The 27,408-nt window shown below is 49.8% G+C and overlaps 1 protein-coding gene across 5 annotated transcripts in view; it reads right to left on the bottom strand.

The window, feature by feature from the left end:
- The window catches only part of TNS1 (tensin 1), a 204,151-nt gene that overhangs the window by 144,639 nt on the left and 32,104 nt on the right, over positions 1-27,408 (bottom strand). The gene's annotated exons all lie outside the window — the stretch shown is intronic.

Genomic DNA, 27,408 nt, shown 5'->3' with positions numbered 1-27,408 from the left:
GCAAAGAATGCCGAGCGTGCAAGGGGAAAGAGCAGAAAGCCAGAGGGAGGGACGGCATAGACCCTGATAGCTCATGTGCCCTTAGTATGCGCCAGGCCCCGTTATAAACCCCGCACGTGCCTTCTTAGCTCGTTCCCTCCTCACCACAGCCCTGGGAGATGTCCTTCTAACCCCACTTTGAACGGTGGAGGGAGCTCAGACGCAAGAGGCAAAGTCACTTATCCGAAGCCAGGAAGACAACAGCAAAGGGGCAGCGGCGACAGGCCCGAGCCCTGGCTGTACTCTCAAGCACCACGCCATCTTATCGCCAAGAGGTTCAGGAGGGTTCCTTAGGACCGGTTCCCAATCCACTGACCCCTCACACACATGCCAGCAGCAGCCTGACCGGGCAGAAGGTAGCAGGCCCACCCTGGTGGTGACCCGGACCCCATACTGTGCTTTTCATCCGTTTACCCTAGCGCAGCATTGGTTTCCCAAGATGGTAGTCACCCAAACACCAGACCCCCAGCTTATTCTCCACTTGCTGTCACCCTCGGACATCTGAACTTTAGCCTGGTTGGCTTCAAGGTGGCCGGGAAAAGATGCGAATGGGGCCAGTGGCCAGCCCCTCCCATCAGGGCTTGCTTGAGACATGGCTCCTGGTGTCACCGATGGGACCAGGGATGGGGCAAGAAGGGCCCCCAACTCTGGGAGACAATCACCCCAGGCTCTCCCCAGGGCCGCCCAAGTGAGGCTCACAGACATTGACAAGAATGTAGAGTTGACTAATCCAATCCTCTCACTGTAGTTAAATGGAAACTGGAGCCCAGAAAGGACAAGTAGGGAGTCGCAGTGTCACCACAGGGAGGAACTCAATGGAGCCAACCCTAGAACCATGTGTCCAGCTCCCTCCCCAGTGCTCAGGCCCCTGTATCACACTAGCCCCCAGGAGAGCCGTTTCTGGCTTCGCCCATGTGGGGATGGAAACGGGACCGTATCCATTTCACCATGAGGAAGGAAAGAGGGGCTCGGGCCCCTGGGGTGGTGAGGGGCCCACAGGGCCCGATAAAGGATTCTTGGTCTCCAGGTGCAGCCCAGTCCTGCTCTCCACCAAGGACCAGAACGGAGGCTGGGGCAGGAAGGGTGAGCAGGGCAAGGGTCACCAGCTGGAGGCCCTCCCTCTGGGTGCTCCTCCCCAGGGACCCCACGGGTGACTATTTTCCTAGGAACGTTGTGTTCAAGCTGTGAGTCTTGGCTCACGCACCCTACCCCTGGCAGATCTCCAGCTGCCTGTTTAATAATGTACAGCCAATCGGCCATTTAGCGCAGGTTCCAAAAAAAAAAAAAAAAGTTTGATGGTTGTTTTGTTGTTGGTTTTCTCTTTTCCTTCCAGGTAGTTGGTGATGGTTATGAGGAACAAGTCTCCCCTGGCTGGTGTCCAGCGCAACCACCGCCTGCCCAGGCTGAGGGATCCTGGCAGATCCCACCTGCCCCTGCCCACCCCGCCCACCGTGCCCAGGCGCCAAAGTGCCCGCTCCCGCCTCCACAGTCCTGGCGACACCCTGGGGCCCGCTTCCCGAGGGCAGGCAGCTGTCCTGGCACCTGGGAGGTCCAGAGAGGCCTAGCAGGGCCGAGGGAGAGGATGTGGGATGTGCTGGCAGGGGCAGAGGAAGGGCAGGTGGGGGCTCAGCTCTAAATGGGTCCAGTGCTTCCTAGGAATTCTGCCCCGTCTGGCCACAGTCAGCAGCGGAAGGTGGAGCTCGGGCAGCCCAACCAGGTGCGAGGACCTAAGTCCAGAGCCAGATGGCCAGCTCTCCTGGGCAGGGCTGGGCAAGGGGGTGAGGATTCTGGGCCCTGCCCTCCTTGGGGCCAACTCATCCCCATCTGAGAGAGGATCTGCAGCAGGATCAAGGGAGCTGGAAAACAGAAGACTCACGGGTGGGCAGTTAGGACAGAGAGTGGAAACTTCGATCCTGTAGAACAGCTCCAGTCATGAATAGATGGGTCCTGGGCTATCGGCAGCAGCCGACCCAAGTGAGAAAGCCTGCCAGACTCTCCCTGGCTCTCCAGCCTGGCACCCCAGAAATGGGAACGAGGCAGTGCAGGGGGTGGGAAGAGCTGCCAGGAGCCAGAGGCTGGGTCCTCACAGTTACGCACGGCTCCCTGATGATCCCGGGCCAGTCTGCACCCTCTCTGGGCCTCCATCTTACTGCTGTGCCAGGACGAGCTGGAGGGGGGGCTGAGCGGGGGGGGGTCCCCCATCCTGCCCAGGGGTCCCAAGCACAGAGGGACTGCCAAGGCCAGATGTGAGGCAGACAGAGGAGTCCATAATCGTGATGATGATGGGGATACTTTATCATTTATCAAGCTCCCGGGATGTTCCAGGCACTGTCTTTTTCTCTCTCATTGATTCTGCCGGGCAGGTGCTAGTGTCCCAACCGCTGCACTGAGGACACTGAGGCTTAGAGCAGTTGAGGAGCCCCTTGCTCAAGTGACGGTGTGAGTGACAGAGGCAGGATGTGGACCCAGTTCGTGCTGCCTTAGAGGTTCCAATCAAGGGGAGTGGCCCAGCTCCCCTCAAGAGCCCAAGCAGCCCCTCCTGTCCACTCCACACATCAGATCATTGCCTCCCAGCCTCTGTCCTGCCCTGGTGGGGTCAGCAGCCTCCCCCGGTCCTTCCCCTCCCTAGGCCCCCTTAGGGCTTCCTGCTTCCCCACACAGTCCTGCACACTCCCACACTCATACACACACACACCCGTGCGTGTGTGCACAGGGACCCATGCACTACACGCAAGCCCATGCGCTTAAACTCACACGCACATACACAACTACACACACAGACATGAAAATGTGTACAGAATACACATGCACCCTCTTTGCACACACATTCCCACGCCTAATGGCCCCCCAAAATCCACACTGACACATACGCCGGCACCCACACAGGTACATGCCCCCGTGCACACACATACACACGGATCCATGCACATACTTCCACGCGTGCACACACACACACACACACACACAGACACGTGAGCCCCAGCCATCGGAGGTTTGCCGTAGGCATCCGCGGACTGTCTGGACAGGCAGAACCGGACAGATGTCTGCCATGCCCCCCGGGTGGTTACCCCAAAGGCAAGAAGGCCGTCGGCTAAGAACACTGCAGTGCATTCCTGGCCTGAGATAAGCGGCCCCAAGCATCCTCGGCACGTTCTGGCCTCGCTGTCTCACCCCTGTGGATTCCACCCACCCGCAGCGTCGTCCTGGAGGAGCCCCAGCAGCCGGCGCCGCCAGCACACACACCTTGGCCAGGGGCCTGCCACTCTCCCCTCTCCGGGGACCCCAGCCCCACAGTGAGCCTCGGTCTCCCCACAGAGACACACACGCAGGGCAAGAGGGGACGTGTGTGTCCATCCTGAGAGGCAGGCTAACCTACAGGACCGGTGTGCCTTCCAGCCCCAAGCTGGGCACACACCCCACATGCCCCCACCCCTAAGTACCACCACTCCGGCGGGGCGCCTCCTGCCCGGGGCTGTTTCAGCGCCTCACCACACCCGTGCTCACCACCACTCAGCGACATCACTGTGTCCTGCAGGGGAAGGGACTGAAGTCCACGGAGACCCCACTGCTAGGAAGGAAGAGACCCCAAATTTGAACCCAGGTCTTCCTGCTCCTAAGCCAGGGCTCTTCCCAGAACCTCAAACCATCCCCCCTCCTGGCTGACTCTTAAATCAGCCAGGGCCCCCAGGTGGATCAGGGACATCTCTGGGATCACCTTTCTCGGGGAAAAGATTCGTGTTCATTACAGGCTCAGAAGGGGGACTCGCAATCACACACACACACACACACACACACACACAAGGGCAATACCCCCACAAAAGTGTCAGGTGTTAGGGGACGTTCTGGGGCATCTGCAGCTGCCTTGAGGAGTAAGGAGTATCCCTGGGACAGGGGACAGGAGACTCTGAGCTCTCAAACCCGCAGATCCCGAGGGCTTGGGAGGAAATGGAGCTGTGAAGACAGAGAAAGGGGCTCCCCCACCCATGGAGTTAAGAGGGAGAGGCCTTTGGATTTTAGGGCTGGAGGATCAGGACGAAGGGCTGGGCCTCGGGGAACAAGGCAGGATCCTGAGGATGACATAAACATATAGAGTCCTCAGGGGCCCAGAAGGGTCACAGAGAGAACAGACGGGAAAGAGAAAGAAAAATTTAAGGAACCTGAGGTCCCTAAAGGAAAGACGCAATAGGGAAAGCTAAGAGACGTGGTTGCTACAGAGGCCAGGAGCTAGAAAGTTCTGGTGTACCTTGGTAAGCCCAGGCAGCCAACACTTCTTTTTCTTACCTTGTAGCCCAACCCTGCTCTGGGGCAGCAGTTCTAAAGTCTCTGTGTGTGCGTGCACACACACACTCACACACACAGATACACACACACACACACCTAAATCTCAAGTATCCCTCTTGGCAACCCAGTCAATGAGGTCAAGAGCTGTTCTGGACATTTCTCATATGAGAACAGTGGGGCCCAGAGAGGGGCTGTGGCTTCCCGAAGGCGCCAGGTTTCCTTTTTGCTGGGAAAAAAAAAAAAAAAAGCCAAGAAGGGCACCCAAGTATCCCTATCTCTTCAGTTCCCCCGGAGGGAGCCCTGCCAAGCAGCAGGGCTGAGACCAGAGGCCTCAGAAGCAAAGGGAGAACGGAAGGAAGAAGGCCCCGGGGACTCTGGGGCGTGACTTTCCCAGCCCCAAGGAGATGGGATCAGGGACGATCAGAGCAGCATCGCGAGCTTGACACCAGCCAACCAGGCTCCAAGAGGCCAGGACCTTGGCTGGCGATGAAGGCAGAGGGCACAGAGACACAGGAGGTGGGGTCGCAGTGGGGAGGGAGGCTGAAAGAGGGGGTGTGTTCCCATGAAGACTTGGCCGCCCCCAGCCACTGGCTTGGTAAGGCAGCTGCTTCCCAGAGCCGTGTGACCCCACAGCCGGCGGGCAGCCCCTTCAGCGTCGCCTGCTGGCCACCCCCACACTCCCCCCCACTCTGAGCAAGCCAGGCAGCCTTACAAGGACATCTCAGGGACACAATATGTATCAGATGAGGCATCAAGGGACACAGACGTGTGAGCTCTCCCCTCCCTCCCAACTTCACCCTGGGGTGCCACTCTCTCTCCACGGCCCCTCCTTCCAGAGCCCCCTCTTTCCTGGGGACAGGGCAGCGGACCTGTAGGCCAAGGCCAGAGAGGGGAAGCTGAGATGGGAGGGATATTGGGATCCGATTTCACATCCAGCTGGACAGAGACCCCAGCTGGAAGCCTGTGGAGAAACCTGCAAGGGAGAGGCCAGGGATAGAAACTAAGGAATGAGGACCCATCAGAAAAGTGATCACGTATCGTCAGCTGATTAGTGAAGGGACAGAGGCAAGAATATATGTAAATATTTGACTATTCCAGAAACAGACAAGAGCAGAGTTTCCACGTTCATCTGCCTGATGTAAACAAACTGAAACAAGACATTTCTGAGATAATCAGGGAAAATTGAACATACACTAGGTATTAACTGCTCCTAAGAAATTGTTATTAATTATGTTGACTGTAATAATGGTATTATGGTAATGTTAAAATTAAAAGTCCTTATCTGTTAATGATACATAGTGAAGTACTTACAGTGGAATGATATAATGTCTGGGATTTGCTTTAAAAACACTCCAGCAAAAAAAAAGGGGGGGGGAGTGAGGGGGGCAGATGAAACAAAAACAACAGAAGTTGATGGTTGTCGAGCATGGGTACAAAGGAGTTTATTATGCTATTCTGGTTACTTCTGTATATGTTTTAAATCTCCCACAATGGAGAATTGACACACGCACACGCACGCACACGCACGCACATACACGCACGCACACAGCAGGGAAGTGTGGTATTAAGATGATTTTAGTTGGAAACATGGCTCAACAATTTTCTTTTAGTATTTTTGCATATTAAAAGAAATGTAAAATATATAATTGTAGAGTAAGCCTATACATCCTTTTTTTAAAAGATTTTATTTATTTATCTGAGAAAGAGAGAGAGAGAACGAGAGGGAGAAGAGAATCTGAAGCAGGCTCCCCACTGAGCACAGCCCAACTCAGGGCTCGATCCTACCTGAGCTGAAACCAAGAGTCGGGTGCTTAACTGACTGAGCCACCCAAGCACCCCAGAGTCAGCCAATATAGTCTATCACTTAAATGCGTAAAAGGTTATAAAACCCAAATGGCAAAGAAGAATGCGCCTGAGGGCAGCTGGGAAACCACCAAGCCCACCCGAACTCCCCACTGCCAGGGAAGCCACACAGGGTCCCACGGCAGAGCCACGCATCCTCCTCATCGGCATCCTGGACAGGCAGGTGTGCAGCCAGGCCTGAGACATCACTGCAGAGGCTGGCCCGGTTATGTCCGCGAGCAGCTGGGATGCACAGACCATAGTGGGTCACAGTTGCTGCTGTTTACCAAGGGCAGCTCCCTCGGCACTGTACTTGTATAATCTCCCAGCCCCGATCCCCACACAACCCTTGGAGGTAGACAGCATCATACCCATTTTACAGATGGGGAAAACTGTGACTCAGAGAGAAGATGGGACCTTCTTAAGGCCCCAAGGCCAGTGGGTGGCAGGGTCAGGATTTGAACCCCCACCTCTCTGACACCCAGGCCAGCAAGTTGAACCAAGAAGGCAGTCAGGTAACCAGCCCAGCAGGAGCCCGTGGCCCAGCAAAGAGCTAAAGCACTGAAAGAGTTGGGAAGGAAGACAAGAATGACATGATCTGTGGGAGGGAGAGGAAGGACAGGCCGGCCGGTAGGGCCTGGGCTGCACAATCAGCTTGGGTGCCTGCATAGTTGTTACCCAGAAGTGGCAGAAAGGGAAGGGACTACAGCAAGTTGAACAAAGGTCAGACAGCTAGGGGAACTGAAAGGTAGAAATGGAAGGCTATGAGCCTTGGTCAACATTTCAAAACACACTTCTGAGCTCTGGGCTGGAATTATACCAACTCAGCATGGGAACATAGGTTATTCCGTGCCTCCTGGAAGTTTCTGGTTGGTAGCCAAACTGTGCTTGATTAACAAAAATGGGGAAATGCATATAATTTCTCCAAATGTGAGGTTCATGGGGGAAATAGTAATAAAAGAATCCTTCCATTGTGCACCAGAACCTGGAATAGACCCTAGGACAAAGGGGTTAAGGTAATGCCCTAGAAAGGCTATCTGCCTGCCCAAGTCTCTAACTCGACAAGGCTAAGAAACAGGGGAAGGAACGCTTGAGGGACACAAAGTTTCTACAAAGCTCTAAGCACCCAGGAGATTCCCATCCATCTTTCCTGGCAGTGGAGATGCCCCAGGGAAGCCCAGACTCCCAAGCCAGTCTTGCTCCCATTCCTGCATCTGCCCCAGGGCCAGGGCCTGGGGTCTGGGTTGGACAGGCTGACTGGAGCCTAATGCTTATTGTGGGGAGGGGGTTCCAGGGTATCAGCAGCATAGGGGTTCTGGCTCCATTCATTAGCTGCATGAGTTTGGGCAAGCAGCTTGATCTCTCTCCTGTTTCCCCCGCCTTCCCACCTTCCCCTGCCCGTCCAGCTATGACTAGAATAATAATAATAATAATGACTTCCTCATGGGGTTGTTTTGAGAATTCATTGACATGATCCATGAAATGTGCTTAGCGTGGTACCTGATACCTAATTGCTTCCTAAGTGATAACCACGGTAATTATCATCGTGAACTATCCTGTCTGAGATCCGCAGTTGGGCCCCTGATGAGCCTGGACCAGAGGAAGCCCGTAGGGTGGGCAGCAGCCCGAAGGACAAAGGCAGTGGAGAGGGGAGAGCAGCCCAACCTCATCCTCTCCAGGAATGCGGCTGGCGGCTGGGAGGGTGGGGGGCGAGGGGAGATGCCTCGCCGCTGAGGTCAGGCCCTATTTGGAGCTGGCAGAGTGTTTATCACCCTCACGTGTGAGGGGAGAGGGGGTGGTGGGGAGCGGAGAGGGGGAGGAGGAGACGCAGCTGCTGGGAGGAGGGGGAGGACTCCGAGTGGAGGGACCTAAGCCCTGGGAGACCCTCCCCTGCCCCTCCACGAACTCACTCGGTGAGTGGGGAGCAGGAGGAGTGCCAGCCGCACACAAAGATGCCCCCCACTCGCTGCCTCAGCCAGGAACAGGACATCCACCCTACCGTGGGCCCCATTTCCAAAGCTCCTTCACAACAACCCAGCAAGCTAGATCTCATTATCCTCATTAGACAGACGAGGAAACTGAGGCTGGGGCTGGTCGAGCTCAGCACACAAGGATGCTCACTGATACCAGCCCCATCTCCTGGATCTCCTCAGTGCCCCAGAGGCAACTCACAGCCATGGCTGCAGGGGTGGTGTGAGAAAGGATGTGTTCTTAAGGAGGCACAGTTGGCCTGAGCTGGTTTTCCCCAGGTCGGTGCCAGGCAGCCTGAGTCCCTTCATCCTGCCCCCTACAGACACATGCGCCACCAGGTCAGGACAGCTCGGCCTTCCCCGGCCAAATGCAACCACTTCTTTTTTTTTTTCAAGATGTTATATATCTATCTGACAGAGAGAGAGAGAGAGAGAGCACAAGCAGGGGGAGTGGCAGGCAGAGGAGATGGAGAAGCAGGATCCCTTCTGAGCAGAGAGCCCAACGTGAGGCTCGATCCCAGGACCCTGAGATCATGACCCCCGCTGAAGGCAGATGCTTAACCAGCTGAGCCACCCAGGAGCCCCCAACCACATCTATTCTTGACATTCCAATCAAGGGGCCCCAGTGACTCCTTCAGTGTCCTGGTACCCCTTTTCTGGCTCCCACCACCAGAAGACAGCCCCTCGAAATGAACCCAACTCACTCCAGCTGCCATTTCAACCTGTTTCCTCCTAGGCTGTCCTCCACCAAGACCAAGAAAATTATCTGGTTACCCTCAGTAACCAATGGTTGTGATTATAGCCACTCCTCTACTGATGCTAAGACCCACCCTAGGCCTCGGTTTCCCCTTATGGAAACAGAGAGGTAGGAGGAATGCTGAGGCCCTAACAGCAGGGAAGGCTTTGGGGATATATCTAGAGCTTTCCATCTTGCTGGTTTCTCCCTAGTTTCCACATCTTCCGCATTCTGGGAAAGCCAGACCTCCCCTGCTCCCTTCTCTCTGCTGCCTACAAAACATCAGGGACCTCAGCGCTGTTAGAGAGCCTTGCTCAGCGGCTATCGCCTCCTTGACAGTTCAAATTCCCGAAGGTCTCCCTGAATTTCCAATCATTCCCCACACACACCCCAGGATATTTCTCTCTCTCTCTCTCACACACACACACACACACACGTGCGCACACATACACACACGTGTGCCTCGTAGCCACAATTCCTGCCTGGGCTCTGTGGTTAACCCACTTTGATGACTCTGATTACTGTCTCCCATAGCGATTAGATCAGACAGAGGAAGTACCGTTGCCAACACCACCTTAGCCTCTCCCAGAAGGGAAAGTACCCCACGTGTCCCCAGAAGACTGGCCGCACGTCCCAGAAGGCAGCTGAAGCCAAGCCCTGCGGAGGGCGTATTCCCACTTAGGCTTCTGAGCAGGCATTTAAAATCCTCCCGCTGTCCCCCAGCCACCTGAGAACAATAATGATTCTTACATTTTACAGATGAAAGGAGCCATCTGCTCAAATCTCACAGAGGGCAAGAGTGAAACATCAAACCTGCAAACTAACAGGGCCCAGACCAGAAGCGCGTACTTCCACCCCAAGCCAGCCCAATGGGACCCCTGTATTCTCCATCCCTCTACCGACCTTGACAAATGAGAAGCTAAGTGGCTTTCACGCTTCCTACAGAATGGGCGGGTGTGTTAGCCTTCTGTGTCACCTTGTCTCAGCCACAGTACCCAGTGATTTCATCAAACACGATCTGGATGTTGTCTGAGGACAGTTAATATCTATAATCACTTGACCTTAAGTAAAGGCGACCGCTCTCCATAATGTGGACAGGCCTCCTCCCATCAGTTGAAGGTGCAAAGAGCAAAAACTAAGGCTTCCTGGAGAAGAAGGAATTCTGCCTCCAGACTGCAACACCAGCTTCTATCTGATTTGCTAGACTGCTGGCCTGCCCTAGAGATTTCAGACCTGCTGGTCCCCACAGCCATGTGAGCCAATTCCTTAAAATAAAATCTCTTAATATACACCCGAGCATACCTCTGAGACATTGCAGGCTCAATTCTAGACCACCAGAATAAAGCAAATTGTCCCAGTGAAGCTAGTCAAATGACTTCTTTGGTTTCCGGGTGCATATCAAAGATAAAAGCTACATTCACACCAGACTACAATCGAGTTAAGTGTGTGAAAGCATTATGTCTAAAAATTTACATAATTTAAAAAATCTTTGATTGCTAAAAAAATGCTGTCACCTGAGCTTTCAGAGGGTCACCGTTCAGCCAGTGGAGGGTCTCGCCTCCACGTTGATGGCTGCTGACTGATCAGGGAGGTGGTCGCTGAAGGCTGGCGTGGCCGTGGCAATTTCTCCCAATAAGACGATGAAGTCTGCCACAGCAATGGACTCTTCTGTTCATGAACCAATTCTCTGTAGCGGGTGACGCTGTTTGAGAGCATTTACCAACAGTACGACTTCCTTCATCATTGGAGTCAATCCTCTCAAACCTGCCTCTGCTTTGTCAACTAAGTTTATGCAATATTCTAAATCCTTTGTGGCCTTTTCAACAATCCCCACGGCATCTCCACCAGGAAGAGACGCCGTCTCAAGAAACCACTTAGTTTGCCCATCCACAGGAAGCAGCCCCTCACCCATTCAAGTCTGATCAAGATGGCAGCCATTCAGGCCCATCTTCAGCCTCCGCTTCCAATTCTAGTTCTCGTGCTATTTCCACCACTAAAAAGAGGTATGCCCATATATACCTCCTACTGGCTGCTTCTGTGGAGAACCCTGACTGATACAGTGAGCAAATAAGAGATGTCAAAAGCGTGAGTCCTAACCAACTTTAACAAACTCCCAATGGCCATGGCAGGGTCAATTCGATCAAGAAATAATAATGATGATGATGATGACAACATTGGGTTACAACCTTTAAAAAAAGTAAATACCCAGGGGCGCCTGGGTGGCTCAGTCATTAAGCATCTGCCTTCGGCTCAAGGCGTGATCCCAGAGTCCTGGGATCGAGCCCCACATCAGGCTCCTCCGCTGGGAGCCTGCTTCTCCCTCACCCACTCCCCCTGCTTGTGTTCCCTCTCTCGCTGGCTGTCTCTCTCTCTCTGTCAAATAAATAAATAAAATCTTTTTTAAAAAAATGAATATCCAGGTTCCATACTGACATGAATAAATAATTGAATAAAAAAATAAGGGATAAGAGACAGAATGAATAGGGACAGCAGAATGTGAAAGAACAGTCGAATTCCATTTATCCGTGTAGAAGGAATGATGGAAACACAAAATCAAATAAACTCAAACTAAGAGGCATGCTATAAAATATCAGACGCATACTCTTCAAAAGTGCCAAAGTCATGAGAGACCTGGAGGGACCACAGAACTATCCCAGCTGGGTGGAGGCTAAGCAGACAGATGGCTAAATGCAACGTGGGATCCTGAAGTGGGTCTGGGATCCGGAAAGGGGCGGTACTGGAAAAACCCAGCAAACTCCACTAAGATCTGTGGATTAGTAACAGCATCCGATCAATGTGAATTTCCTGGTTTCGATCATTGCGCAATAGATCTGTAAAGCTGTCAACATTTGGGGAAGTGGATGAAGGGTATATGGGAACTCTGTATTATTTTGGCAAACTTTCCGTAAGTCTAAAATCATTGCAAAAAAAAAAAAATTAAGTGGGTTCTGAAGAAGACACAGATTAAGGGTCAGAATGAGAGTCAGAGGACAGTTAAGGAATTAGGTCTTTGGGAGGGAAGAGGGATTCTGTGGGAAGGCCCCCGGTGCCTCAGGGAATCAGAGGAGGGATGCTCAGACGAGAGGAGGAGGAACAGGCTGTTTGGGGTGCACGGCACACCGATCTGGCCTCCGGATAAGGTGACACAAATACAGTACATGGGCCTCCCAGCTCTGGGACCCTCCCCTGGAGAGAGCCAGACTTGACTAATGACCACGATGCCACCGCTACCACCACAGCTGTCACGGATTGCAGGCCACTGCACACCAGGAGCAGAAAGCTCCATATCGACTAATTTCATCCTCACTACAACCCTGCAGGCAGGTCTTTATGACCTCAGTTTATAGATGAGGAAACTGAGACTCCGCGCTCTTCAGTAAATGATCCCAGGCCACTCTGCTGTAAACAGGAGAAGCAGGGAACAAATCCAGCTCTGACTCCCAAGCTCCCAAACCCTAAAACAAAAGAGACTTTGACTACCCCTAGTCCAACTTCCCTCCACACAGCACAAGATGGCTGCTAAGAGCTTACCATCTCACAAGAGAGCCCAGGCCAGTGGGGACCATTCTCATTGTCTTCCCTGGAGGTTAAAGCTAGCTTGGTAATATGGAATTCCCTCCACCCAATCCGATGGCAGCCTGGGACCCCAGTCCCAAGGCAATGACAATGACAGACTGCTGAAATTCACGACTGCACCAAGCACTGTCTATGCATTTACACATTCAACCCTCACAATTATCTGACAAGGCAGGGATGGATCAGAAGCCCAAGTCACAATGAAGCTGCTGAAGAAAAAAGTCAGAAATGGGTCAGGTTTCTCACTATCCCATCCACAGGTCAGACTCTCCCCTAAATCTGGGTTCTATTCCTGGGTCCCGGTTCCACCACCTTCCTGGCTCTGCGAGCATGCAGCTCAGCCATCTCAGCCTGCCTCCTCCTCTGTGCTAAGGGATCATATTAATGCCTACCTTTTCGCGTTGTTGTGAGGATTAGATTAAATGGATCCAGTCCACGCAAGGATAGAAGATCCTTGTAAGCCAGGCACTCATGGTGGAATTCAAGCCAGTGTGATTTTCGTAGTGCAGGAGAGGGCACTGGGGCTTTGCTGCTGTTCCTCCAATCCCATCTGACCCATGAGTGACCTTCCTCCCCGGCTTCCTTAAGCAGAACCCAGTTTGAACCCAGACACCTCGGGACACCCTCGCTTGGGTGCCCCGGCCCAGGAGGTGGAAACAGGCCAGGGGGTTAATCTGTGACTCACTCTGTTCTTTCTTGTGCCTCAGGACATACATACCCCTCTCTTCCTAATGGCCCCCCGCTAACATCCCACCCTGCTTGCCAGCTACGGGGGACAAATGACCAAGTCACTCATCAGCCAGAGGCCAGAACCCTCAGAGAAGAGGGGGCGGGGCCTCCTAGGTCCTGGGCAGGGCAAAGCAGGGCACAGGACAGGGGGTAAGCAGGTGACCACAGTCAGGGGAACCAGTGTGGGGGAGGGTAAGGGAGTGTGGGCCATTGTCATTCTGGTGGAGCTGGCCAGACCTGCCAGCGGGTGGATTTCTGGGGCACTTGGCTGTTTGTTATCCTTGGGTCTCAGAATAACAGAATAAATAGGAGTTACCACCTATTGAGAAAGAGCCTATTACATGCCAGGATCTTACCCACATTTTCTCGAATCCTCACACCAGCCTTGCAAGGCTGGCTGATATCAATGTCCCCAGTTTTATACTGATGGGGAAAGCAGAAGTCGGAGGTTTAAGTGACTCGTCTGATATAACACATCTCACATAAATGGCAGAGTCAAGATCCACCTGAGCCCAAGGCCCGAGGAGCTCCAGCTGCACCGGGCCCCCTCTCAGGACACTCAGTCTCTGGAAACCGTTCTAGGTCAGTGGCTTGGGAGGCTCAGAAGGCTAAGACAGTCTTGGCCGCTAGGGAGAGCCACGCAGGAAAGAATGCTGGGTTCCAGGAAGGCAGCTCAGGACCCCAGGAGGCAGGGGCTTACCAAGCCCCAGGAGTGGGAAGCCCACCTCTCCCTCACCCACCCTGCTTAGCCAGGTCCAGCAGAAACTACAGACCCCCAAGCGAAAAGCTGGAAGCAGTGGGGGAGGCTGGTATGGGTCAGGGGTCCAGGAGTCACCCTGTTCCCTCCCGCACCACTGACAAGCCTCTTGCTCTGTGCGGGGCCTTCTGCCCAACCCCCCCCCCCAACACGGACCCCAGGCCTCAGCAGATCCCTCACTCTCAGTGGGAAACCGCTAGCCTCTGTTTCCTCCCACATATTTCACCACATGTCCTGTCTCAACAGGACCCCAGGGTTTCCCTCTCCTTTACCCCTCTCTGGCTCCAAGTCTCCATCTCCCATTTGCCCCCTCTCCTGGCTCTGGGCTCCCACCCTCCCCCTTTCGAGCTCCTCTGTTCTCTCAGACGCAGCAATCCCCTATGTGATGTTTACACAGACCCAGAGTCAGAAACGCTGAAAACTATGAGACCTTTTGGGAGCCACATTCCAGGAAAATGAGACGCCAGTCAGCTCAGTGTCACTTTCTCCCCCTCGACAACCCCTCCCCGCCCTGCCCCCTCCCTGCTGGGGTGTGTGTGTGTGCACGAGCGCGTATGCACTGCTTATGACACACGCCCCAAGCTGACTTATTAACTCCTGAAGGTCCTACACTCTATTACCTCAGAGAGAACTCTAGGAAGATGGAGTGGATGTGGACAGGGGGTATCAAAATGTACAACTTCTCACAAATTTTTTTAAACAGCGAGGAAATGGCTTCCCACCCAAGACCTACCTTATCCTTGACCCGCACCCCAGGGGAGGAAGAAGCCAGAAGAACACAGAGCCCAGAGGAAACCAGTGGCTTCCTGGTAAACCCAGGAAAGTTGAGGAAGAGTATCCAGGGCAAACACAGGTTACTCAGGTGCTGTCAGGGAACCCCAGCATCAGAATCTTTGGGGACATTAGGGGCACGTGGGTGGCTCAGTCGTTAAGCGTCTGCCTTCGGCTCAGGTCATGATCCCAAGGTCCTGGGATCAAGCCCCGCATCGGTCTCCCTGCTCAGTGGGAAGCCTGCTTCTCCCTCTCCCACTCACCCTGCTTGTGTTCCCTCTCTTACTGTGTCTCTCTCTGTCAAATAAATAGAACTTTAAAAAAAAAAAAATCTTTGGGGACATCAGATAATACTGCATATCCCTGGATCCGAGCCCAGGCTCACTGAATCAAAGCAGAGAGTGGCAGGCACATGCTTGACAGGCTCGCCAGGTGACACAGAGGCCCACTGACAGGTGACGTGAGAGAAGAGTGACCCATGGCTCTTCCCCTTAGGAATCAGAAAACGAGCCTCAACAGCAGACTGTAGAGGCTGAAAGCAGAACGGGGAGGTCCCCTGCTGCAGGGAAAAGTCATCAGGCTTTGGAGCTCCAGCTTTACGACTGGCACAAGTGCTTCACCTCGGTGTTCTCATTTGACAGTGTGGCCAATTACATCTGCTTAGGTGTATTTTCTCAAGGATGACATGAGTTGAGTGTCAAGTAGCCACCATGCAGAGGACACTCAATAAACAGTGGCCACAAACAGAGTGATTGCAATGAGAAATCCTGTAAAAGTAAGAGAAAAAAAGTAGGGTCTTTGAAAAGGCCAACAAAGTTGACAAGCGTTTAGGTAGACTGACCACGAACAAAAGAGAGAAGATCCAAATTACTAGAATCAGAATTGGAACAGGAGACATTCCCGCCGACCTCGTGGAAATAAAAAGAATTGTGAAGGAAGACTGCGAACGATCATATGCCAATGAGTTAGATAGCCAAGAGGAAATGGACAAATTCCTAAAAAGACACAAACCTCCCGGGCCACCTGGGTGGCTCAGTCAGTTAAGTGTCTGATTCTTGGTTTCGGCTCAGGTGAAGATCTCAGGGTCGTGAGATGGAGCCCCACGATGGCTCCACGCTCAGTGCAGAGTCTGCTTGGGATTCTCTCTCTCTCTCTGCCCTTCTCCCTCTCTCTCTCTAAAATAAATAAATAAAATCTTTTTTTAAAAAAGACACAAACTTCCAACACTGATTCAAGAAGAAACAGAAAACCTGACTAGACCTCAACCAAATAAAGAGATTGAACTCACAGTCAAAAAACTACCCACACACACACAAAAAAAGCCCAGACTCAAACTGCTTCACATGTGAATTTAAAGAAGGATCAATATCAATTGATTCTTTTTTTAAAGATTTAAAGAAGAATCAATATCAATTCTTCCCAAACTCTTCCAAAAATTGGAAGAGGAGCAAACACTTTTCAACTCATTCTATGAGGCCAGTATTACCTTGATGCCAAAACCAGACGAAGACATTATAAGAGACAGAAAACTAAAGACCAATATCTCTTATGAGCAGAGATGCAAAAACCTTCAACTAAATACTAAAAAATAAAGCTAGCTACATATAATAATAATCATACGCCATGACCAAATGTGATTTGCCCCAGGAATACAGGGCTCTTTTCACACCTGAAAATCAACAAGTGTAACCCCAGTCCATAATTAAATTCCACAAAACAATCCATATCAAAGGAATAGAAAAACAAAACCACTTGATCGCCTCAATAGATGCAGAAAAAGATTCTGACAAAATCCAGCAATCTCTCCCGATTTAAAAAAACAATAAACACACTAGAAATAGAAGGAAATGCCCCTGACAAATGGCATCACAAAAAACCCACAGCTATCATCATGCTTAATGGTGAAAGACTGCATACTTTCCCCTCCAGTCAAGAGCAAGATTAGGATTTCTGCACTTGCTACTTCTAGTCAAGATCGTAACGGAGGTTCTATCCAGGACAAGGGGTGGGGGGATGAAGGGGATAAGAAATCAAAAACATCCAGGTTGGAAAGGAAGAAGTGAAACTATCTCTATTCACAGATTACACGATCTCATATATAGAAAATCTTTAAAAATCCATTTAAAAACTATTAGAACGAATGAGTTCGTCAGGTTGCAGGATAAATCTCCAATGTTCAAAAGTCAGTTGTATTTCTATACACTGGCAATGAGCATTCTGAAAATGAAATCAAGAAAACAATTCCATTTTAAGAAATTCCATTTCTTCATTGAAAAGAATAAAATACTTGGGAATAAATTTTACAAAACCTACTCTGAAAACTACAAAACCTTGTTGAAAGAAATTTTAAAAGATCTAAATAAATGGAAAGACATTCCATGCTCATGGCTCAGAAGACTCAATATTGTTAAGATAGTAATACTCTCCAAATTGGTCAATAAACTCAACACAATCTCCATTAGAATCCCAGCAGGTTGCTTTGTAAAAATTGATAGGCTGATCCTAAAACTCAGGGACCCAAACAACCAAAGCAATCTTGAAAAAGAAGACTCACACTTCGGGTGCCCAGGTGGCTCAGTCAGGTAAGCATCTGCCTTCAGCTCAGGTCATGATCCCAGGGTCCTGTGATCCAGCGCCTGGCAGGCTTCCTGCTCGGCAGGGAGCCTGCTTCTCCCTCTGCCTCTGCCTGCCACTCCCCCTGCTTGTGTGCTCTCTCTCACTATCTCTCTCTCTCTGTGTCAAATAAATAAAATTAAAAAAAAAAAAGACTCACACTTCCCAATTTTAATACTTACCACAAAGCAACAGTAATCCGAATAGTATGGTACTAGCATAAGGATAGCCATATGTATCAATGAAATAGAGTTAAATCCAGAAATAAACCCACACACCTATAGGCAATTGATTTTTGGCAGGATTGTCGAGATCATTTGGGGTGGAGAGAACAGTCTTTTCAACAAATGGTTTTGGGACAATTAGTTAGCCACATACAAAGGAATGCAGTTGGGCCCTTACCTCATACCCTATATAAAAATTAACTCGGGGTGTCTGGGTGGCTCAGTCAGTTAAGCGTCTGCCTTCAGCTCGGGTCATGATCTCAGGGTCCTGGGATCAAGCCCCACATGTCTGGCTACCTGCTCAGCAGGGAATCTGCTTCTCCCTCTCTACCCCCTCCATGCCCTCCCCATGCTTTCTCTCTCTCTCTCTCTCAAATAAATAAAATATTTTTAAAAATAACTCAAAATACATGAAAGACTAACTGATAGAGCCAACATTATTAAACTTTAAGAAGAACACCCGGGGTCAAATCTTCATGACCTTGGATTTGGCCATGAATTCTTAGGTATGACACCAAAAGCAAAAGCCATTAAAAAATAATAATAAACCAGGCTGTATCAAAATTTTATCCTTTTGTGCTACAAAGTAAAAGAACAACACACAGAATGGGAAAAAAAATACCTCAAATCATATCAGATAAGTGACTTGTATCGTGAACATATAAACAACATTTACAACTCAATAATAAAGACAACCCAATTTTTTAAGTGGGGAAAGAATCGGAATAGACATTTCTCCAAAGAAGATACACAAATGACCAATAAGCACATGAAAAGATGCTCGTCATCCCTACTCATCAGGGAAATCAGAGCAAAACCACAATGAGATGTCACTGCATTTTCACGAGGATGGCTATAATCAAAAAGTCAGATAAGCAGCGACAAGGATGTGGAGAAATCATGACCTTCATGCATTGCTGGTGAGGATGTAAAACCGTGCGGCTCTGTTATGGGTTGGATTGCGTCCCGCTAAAAAGATATGTTGAGGTCCCAATCCCCAGGACCTAAGAACATGACCTTCTTTGGAAGTAGGCTCTTTACAGAGATAATCAAGTTAGAATGAGGTTTTTGTTGTGGGCTCTAATCTAGCATGGCTGGTGTCTTTATAAAAATCTGGACACAGAGACAGGCGGACACAGGGGGAAGATGATGCAAAGACATACAGGGAAAATACCACATGAAGACAGAGGGCTGGGGAGATGCTTCTGTAAGACAAGAAGAGCCACAGATTGCCAGCAAACCCCCAGGTGCTAGGAAGAGGCAAGGAAGGATCTCCTCCACAGCTTTCAGAGGAACGTGGCCCTGCCAACACCTTGATTTTGGACTTCCAGCCTCCAGAACTGTAAGACCACACATTTCTGTTGTTTAAAGTCACGGGCCTGTGGTACTTTGTTACAGTAGACCTAGAAACCTAATATAAGCTACTTTGCAAAACAATCTAGCAGTTCCTCCAAAAGTTAAGCAGAATTAACGTACGACCCTGCGATTCCACTCCTTGGTATATGCAGTCGGCCCTTGAACAAGGGCATTAGGGGCCCCAACACTCTGGGCAGTGAAAATCCCCATATGACTTTTGACTCCCCTAAAACTTGACTACTAATAACCTACTGTTGACTAGAAGCCTTACCAATAATATTAACGGTCAATTAACACATTTTTTTAATTGAAATCGGCACATATTTTATATGGTATATGTATTACATATTGTAGTCTTACAACAAAATAAGCTAGAGGAAAGAAAATGTTAATTAAAACATCATAAGAAAGAGAAAATGCATATCCATGACCATCCTGTAAAAATCTGTGTATAAAGTGGACCTGTGCAATTCGCACCTGTGTTGTTCAAGAGTTGACTCTAGGGGTGCGTGGGTGGCTTGGTCATTAAGTGTCTGCCTTTGGCTCGGGTCATGATCCCAGGGTCCTGGGATCGAGCCCAACGTCGGGCTCCTTGCTCANNAGGAAGCCTGCTTCTCTCTCCCACTCTCCCTGCTTGTGTTTCCTCTCTTGCTGTCTTACTCTCTGTCAAATATACAAATAAAATCTTTAAAAAAAAAAAAAGAGTTGACTCTATACCCCCAAGAAATGAAAACATACAGTCACAAAAAGACTTGAACATGAATATTCATGACAGCATTATTCATAATCATCAAAAGGTAGAAACAACCCACAAGCCCATCCATTGAGGAATGGATAAACAAAATGTAGTATACTCCCATGACGGAATATTATTCAGCCATGAAAAAGATATGCCTTAAAAACATTACACTAAGTGAAAGAAACCAATCATGAATATTATTCCATTCATATGAACTCTCCAGACCAGGGAAATGTGTAGAGACAGAAAGTGAATTAGTGGTTGCCTAGGGCTGGGGCAGGGGTGGGGGGAAAGGATGGAGGGACTGAAGAGTGATAGCCATCATGTACAGGTTTCTTTGCAAGGGGACGAAAAGGCTCTGATATTGATGGTCAGTGCCTGACCAAGAGAGAAAGGATGGAGATGGGTCTTCAGAAATTGGGGACCCGTGGTTCTCAAATTCGGCTGCCAAGGGGACTTACCTGGCCAGGTTTAATTTAAATCAACTATATTGAGAGACAATTTAAATACAATAAATGCATGCCTTTTAAGTATATAGTCCAAGGAGCTTGACAGATGTCTACACCTGCATAACTACCACCACCATCAAGATAAAGAACATTTCTATCACCCAGAAAAGTTCCCACACGCCCTTTTGCAAGCTTCCCACCACCCCCAGTTCCAGAAAACTACTAATCTGCTTTTTTGCCATGATGGCTTCCTACTTTCAAGAATTTATAAAAGATGGAATCATCCAGTATGTACTTTTGTATGTCTGGCTTCTTTCCCCCAGCAGTGTTTTCAACATTCACCCACAATGCTGTGTGTAACAATAGTTCGTTCCTTTTCATTGCTGGGTAGTATATCACTGGGCCATTATATCACATATTTCTCCATTCACCTGCATTTGAATATTTGGATTTTTCCAGTTTGGGGCTATGGTATCTAAAGCTGCTACACATATTCATGTATTTTGTAGACATATTTCCATTTCTCTTGGGTAAATACCTTAGGGTGCCATTGCTCGGTTAGGCAACAAGTGTGTGTATAATTCATAAGGAACAAATTCATATGAATTCATAATTCATAAAGTCAAACTCTTTTCCAGAATGCTTGTACCATTCTATACTCCCAATGCTGGTTTTTAAAAATCCCAATTCCCGATCATGCCCCAAACCAATTAAATCAACTCTGGGGAGAAGGACCCAGGCATCATGACTGCCCCCAGGGATTCTAATGTATAGATAAGGTCTTTAGAGGCGCTGCTGCAGTCTCAGGTGCCCTGGGACAAGCGAATAAGCAAAAGACACATTGTATTCACTGGCACCATTTCCTTCTGCCTCCTTGATAATGGAAAGAAGAGAAGAAAAACATAGGCGAGTATCTTGCCAAGTCCACACTTTGCCCTATGTTGGTCCCCCAGATTCTCCCCACCTTTCACGAGTTAGGAGAAGGCAGGAGGAATACAAAATAATAATATTGGCAACTTTTTGACCACTTGATCTTGAACATGGCATTAGAGTTGGGTCATCATTCTCAGTGCTCACGAGAGCCCTGCAAGATAGGTCCTACCATCATCCCCACGGCATGGATGAGGGAACTGGAGCTCAGAGAGGTTAAGGAACTTGCCCAAGGTCACACAACCAATTATGGACGCAGTCAGGATTTAAACACAATACTCTGCCTCCCAAGGCCAAAGGACAACTGATGTGTCCTGCGGCCACGAGCCTCCCCCAGTCCGGTGATACCAGGTAGCCGGAGAATACTCCAAGCCCCCAACACAACCGTGAAGGAAGGTTGCAGGTGTGTTTATGAGAGAGCAGGAAAGGTGGTGTGTCATATGACTGAAAGGTGGGGTTCATTACGGGATTTCCTTTCCTTTCAAGCTTAAAGGATGGGACTTAAACCCCTTTGGTACAGGGAGGAGACCAAGTCATTGCTGGGGAAGAGCCAGAGTCTGGGAAGAGGGTAGGAGAGAGAGAAAGAGAGAAGCGGGAGGTGAGTAGGAGCCTGGAGGCTGGAGGCTGAGGCATGGGCAATTTGCCTGCCCAGCAGCTGCCTGGAACCTTCCTTTAATTCGCATCTGACCAGGAATGGAAATGAGCATTTTGCTGGAAGGTGCTGCATTTTTCAGCCGGGACTGCTATTTTAAAACAAGGGGCAAATCAGGAGTGCAAAAAACGTTTTCAAAAATGTATTAGGGATTAGGGAAACGGTGTGGGCTACTCAGGTACTCCCTGGATCATCTTTGTGACTTTTCTGTAAATCTAAGACAACTCTAAAATTATGTTTCCTTTAAAATAATAGATAAATAGATGATAGTTAGCTAGCTAGATAAAACGCACCTGGAGGTTGTGGAATCCTATAGCAGGGGAGCGAGAAAAACACAAAGCAGAAGACAATCTGCCGTGTATACACGCACCGTGCGTATACTGAAATAAAAGTGGAAGACAAATCCTGGGACACCCACGTTAATCCTCAACAGGAGAGAAACAACTGGGGACAGGTAAGGACCCCATGAGACATAGGGGTGGAGACTAAGGGAGGCTTGGAACTGCTTCCTTCAAGGGATTTGGAGTGGAAAGCTGGAGGGTGGCAGTTCCATCCACTGTGGTGAGTCTCAAACGTCCAAACCAGCCCCGCTCTCTGCGTGTCTCACTCTCTTTCCTTCTCACCTGCTCCCCACCCATGGAGCCCAGGGCAGTGCCAGAATCATGTAGAAAGCCACTGGCCCTTAACCAAGTTGGTCACCCTCCCCGGGCCCCAGTTTGGGATCTATAAAATAGGGCTACCATGAGCCCAACCCACCTCACAGAACCGAGAAGGTGAATGAAGACAATTTGTGTATTACAAAGTTCTGCGTGGATACAGATGATTAAGCGTTCATAGCACGTCTGTTCATAATAGCCCCAAATTGTAAATAATCCAAATGGCAATCAACAGTGGGAGGGATAGGGGCGCCTGGGTGGCTCAGTCGTTAAGCGTCTGACTTTGGCTCAGGTCATGATCCCAGGGTCCTGGGATAGAGCCCCGCAACGGGCTCCCTGCTCAGCGGGAATCCTGCTTCTCCCTCTCTCTCTGCTGTTCCCCCTGCTTGTGTTCCCTCTCTCACTGTCTCTCTCTCTGTCAAATAAATAAATAAATAAAATAAAATTTAAAAAAACAGTGGGATGGATAAACAAATTGTGGTTTATTCATATATTGTAATACAACGTAGTGATCAAAAAGAATGAGCCGCTGTAATATGCAAGGGCGGGTGACCCTCCCAGACAGCAAGCTGAGCATAAGCCAAACACAAAAGTAAATAGGGGCGCCGGGGTGGCGCAGTCGGTTAAGCGTCCGACTCTTGGTTTCAGCTCAGCTCATGATCTCAGGGTTATGGAATCGAGCCCCATGTCAGACTCTGCAATCAGCACAAAGTCTGCTTAAGACTCCCACTCCCTCTCCCTTTCCTTCAGCTCCTCCCCCTGCTCGCTTGCATTCGCTCTCTAAAATAAATAAATCATTTTAAAAAAAGAGTAAACATACTGTATGATTCAATTTATATGAAGTCAAAAAGAGGCAAAACTAATCTGTGATGGCAGAGGTAAGACTCTAGAAATTTCCTTTGGGGGATACTAACGTGGAGGGGTGCAAAAGGGCACTTCTGGGTGCTGGAAATGTTCTAGATCTTGATCTGGTTCATAATAGGTACAAACTTACTGATGTGTGCACTTGACAAGCTGGTGAGTTATACTCCAGCTAGAAAATGTAAGTGACTAAAATTATGTGGGGTGTGAGTCTCTGTCAGAAGGTCTGAGGGCTTTTTGGAAGGATATTACGAAACGATTTTGCTGCTCCTTCTCTCCTGCTCTCATGCCCTCCCTCGCCCCACTCCACAGCCTCTCTCTAAATAGGAACCTCTTGTTCCTCAACATTCCTTTATTCCACTCCTTTACTCCTTCATCGGAACTCCTACTATGAGTCGGGCACTGTTCTAGAAGCTGAGGGTACAACCTCACTCTCAGCCCTCCTTTGTGCAATAAGCAGGTATTTTAACATCTACTCTGGGGCCCCTCCTTGACCAGCATGGAGCATTTTCTCTCAAGCACTTCCCAGCAGCAAAGAACTGGGCATAGAATATCCGAGATCCTTTCCAGTCTTCACCCATGCTTCAAGAAAGGAGAAAGGTACCTACTATGTGCTGGTGTACATTTCCTCCTTTTTTTTTTTTTAATGATTTTTTATTAGTACATTTACTCCTGTACAACACAGGTCACACAGCTGGAAGGCAGCCTGCCTAGAGGGGTGTGTCTGACTCCTACCTCTCTGCCCTTCCCACCCCTCCCACAGACCAGCTCCCCAGGAGCCAGGTCAACTTTGCCCTCTCTCTGGGCATCTGCGTAGTCGGCCTCCAAAGTGGCCCCCCAGGGATTCTTGCCTGCAAGTATTCATGTCTTTATATAGGTCCCTCCCACAGTCAATGAGGATGACCTATACAATGAATAGGATATTGTAAACATAACAGTGTTTTCCTTCCAAGGTGAGGATATAAAGACATTGTGGCTACCACCTTGCTCTTTCTTGAATCACCTACTCTAAGGAAGCCAGCCACCATGTTGCGAGGACACTCAAGCAGGTCTATGGAGAGCGCCATGTGGCAAGAAACTAGGACCTCCTGCCAACAGCCAGCGCCAACTTACTAGCTACATGAATGAACCACCTTGGAAGCAGCTCCTCCAGCCCGTCAGGCCTTCAGATAACTACAGCCCCAGCTGACATCATCACTGACACCCCATGAGAGACCCCAGGCCAGAACCAGCCAGCCAAGCCACTCCCAAATTTCTGACCCATGGAAACTATATGAGATAATAAATGTTTGTTGCTGTTTTAAGCTACTAAATTTGGGGGTAGACTATTACATCGTATTGCTATATGTAAATAATATAGCCCCTCCCAGATCAGATCATGCTGCAAGAATAGTCTGGAAGGTGGCATGTTAAGGTGTCCAGAACTATCCACTCACTGGCAGAGTGACCAGCACGGGCCGAATTTGAGAGGACAGGAGAGAACACACATGCACAAGAAATCCCCAGTGTGTGGGAAAAGAGCTATGAAATAAGAAATCAAGCAAAGCAGAAATCTTGGCACCTTTTCCCTAGAAATTTCTCACACACTCCATCTATCTCAGTAAATGGAACCACGTGCACCCAGTGACTCTGGCCAAAAACCTGGGAGTCATCCTTGGGCCCATTCTCTCTCACACACCCAAAATCTCATTGATCAGCCAAGCTTTGGGCTCTACCCCAGAATGTATCCCAGACCTGGCCCCTTCTCACTGCCTTTCCTGCAAGCACCATGGACTAAGCCACCAGCCTCCTTCATCCTAGCAACATCAGCAGCCTGTTGGCCCATCTCCCTAGCCTACCCTTGTGCCTGTTCAAGGCCAGAGTAGACTTCTCAAAACAGAGATCAGATCATGTCCCATGTGCTTAAAACGCTCCAGGGCTCACTATTCTCTAGTGACATGGCCTTCTTTCAAGCATTTGATAAGCTCATCTCACCTCAGGGCCTTTGCACTTGCTCTTCCATCTTCCAAATCATCACGTAACATCAACATTTGGGTCTCACCTCACGCAATACTTCCTCTGAGAAGTTTTCCTGGGCCATGTTAGCCTAATCACTCTCTAACCCACTGCTTTAGCTCATTTCCTTCATAGCATGTTTACCTATTTATTGTCTGTCTCTCCCAGGAGAATGTCAATCCCATGAGGGCAAACGCCTTATCTGTCTTGTTTACCTAGAGCACTGTCTGGCCCTTGGAAAGAGCTCAAGAAGCATTTGTGTAATGAGCTCTGTCTAGAGGTAAGGGAATGGATGAGATGACCTCCAAGTTGATCTAGTTATAAAATCCAGAGGACAGAGTTCTGCTGTGTGCTGTGGGGCTCACATCGCCCTTCCCAGCAGGAGGAAAAGTCAGGGCGGTAGTAAGAGCTGTGGTTTTAGGGGAAAGACTTGCCAGCTGGGTGGAGCTCACACCACCAGTGGGTCCCATTTCCTATAGAGGAAAATCCTCTAAAAAGTTCCTTCTGTCTGTCCGGCCGTGCCCTGCCAGTCCACCTCTACCCTCTGGGCTGTCCTCCGGGACTAGGCAGAGCAGGATTTTGCCACAGCCTGGTGGATTCTGAGCCCCCAGCATTTTCAAGAATTGCCAAGCAGGCTATGTCCCCAGAAGTCACCTTTGGCGTCCCTCTGTCATCCTACAGGAGGCTGCTGTATAATAAGAAACCCTCTTTGGTCACTCCTCCAGACCTCTCTCAGCCCCCATTCAGCCAGACTCAGACCCTTCACTGCCAGTATGTTCATCCCCTTATCCTCTCTGAAGGCATCCGCTGCTGCAAGAGATGGAAAGCAAAGGGGGAGGGCAGGGAAGGATATAGGAACTTCAGCAAGATGGGATATTTAGAAGGAAGCACAAAGGCCCAGGGACAAAGACGGATGACGAAGTAAACTGTGAGACCTTGGGAAAGTCATTCACCTTTTGGGTGACTCAGTTTCCTTATTTGTACAACAACAAGATCTTTCAGCCTGTTTCATGCTGTGATGGAATTAAAAGAATAAAATCAGATAATGCATTGAAGCCCTTTCTAAAGCCTGAAGCACTGTACAAACACTCATTGTTATTAAGAGAAGCAGGTGCAGAAAGGAAGGGAGTAGACGGGAGGGGCAAGAAAACGCAGTCTCTGGGGTTAAGGGTGGAGAAGCTCTGCTCTGGATGAAGAGAACAAGGAAGGAGATGGAGGGAGAAGCAGAAACTCACTGCCCCCCCCCCCAACTGAAGGAGACAAGGCTAGGAGAGCTGGAAAAGCAGAAGGCGATGGGAGGGGCAGCAGCTCTCCAGGTGTGCCCATTGTGAGCCAGGCCCTTTGCACGTCTGCTAGGAGGGCACCCCTACCTGGAGTTTACCGATGGGGAGATGCCCCCAGCAGAGCCGCATACTTAGCTTGAGCAAGGTCACCAGGGAGCAAGTGGACTCCCTCCCAGATCTGTCCACCTACGAGCATCCTCCAAAATAACACTAGGCTCTTGGAATCACCAATTGATCAATCAGTTGCTACATTTTTGAGCACCTACCTTATGTCAGGCACTTTCACCCACATTATCCCATCTTATCCTCATAATAACCTTTTCTTATTCCCATCCCCTTGAGGATGAAACAGAAGCTCAGAGAGGTTATGTGACTTGCGCAAGGTCACTCAGCAAATAAAGATGCAGAGCACGAAATGCACCAGATACTGGGTCTCCAGTGCTCAGTGCATCCTTTTGAAACTTCCTCCCTCCCCCTTCCATTCACTGAACTCCTTCCTGAAAGATCAGGAACAGCAAAGGTGGGGTGAGAGGGCAGGGAGGTGAGCCATTGGGGGGGGGGGAATGCAGACTGACAGGTAAGGCAGGGCATTTCCACCTCCAGGGAGCTGAGCCCATCTGACAGAGCAGCTTCCCTACCAAATAAGCCATCATAATCCATTACTCCAAGAAGCCGACCCCTGATCCAGCACTCCTCTGACCAGGCCTGAGACCATGCAACAGGGCTCCAACCAGCCTGGCCAACCAGGACCCAGCAGCCCCTCTGGCCTTCTTGCCTCAGTTTTCCTCTCTCACCAAGACCAGCCCTGAAACACTGATGGGGAAACTGAGGACCAAAGTGCCACCTGGCCAATAAAGAGAGCGGGATGGCTCCACAGGAGGTTCCATGCCCAGAGAAACTCTGACCTCCGACCTCAGCCCCACTTCCCCACCTATTCCATTTTCCCCCC

Source organism: Ursus maritimus, unplaced genomic scaffold, assembly GCF_017311325.1.
Source record: "Ursus maritimus isolate PB19 unplaced genomic scaffold, ASM1731132v1 scaffold_1, whole genome shotgun sequence".
Lineage (NCBI taxonomy): Eukaryota > Metazoa > Chordata > Mammalia > Carnivora > Ursidae > Ursus > Ursus maritimus.
This window is presented reverse-complemented; position numbering and strand designations above follow the sequence as displayed.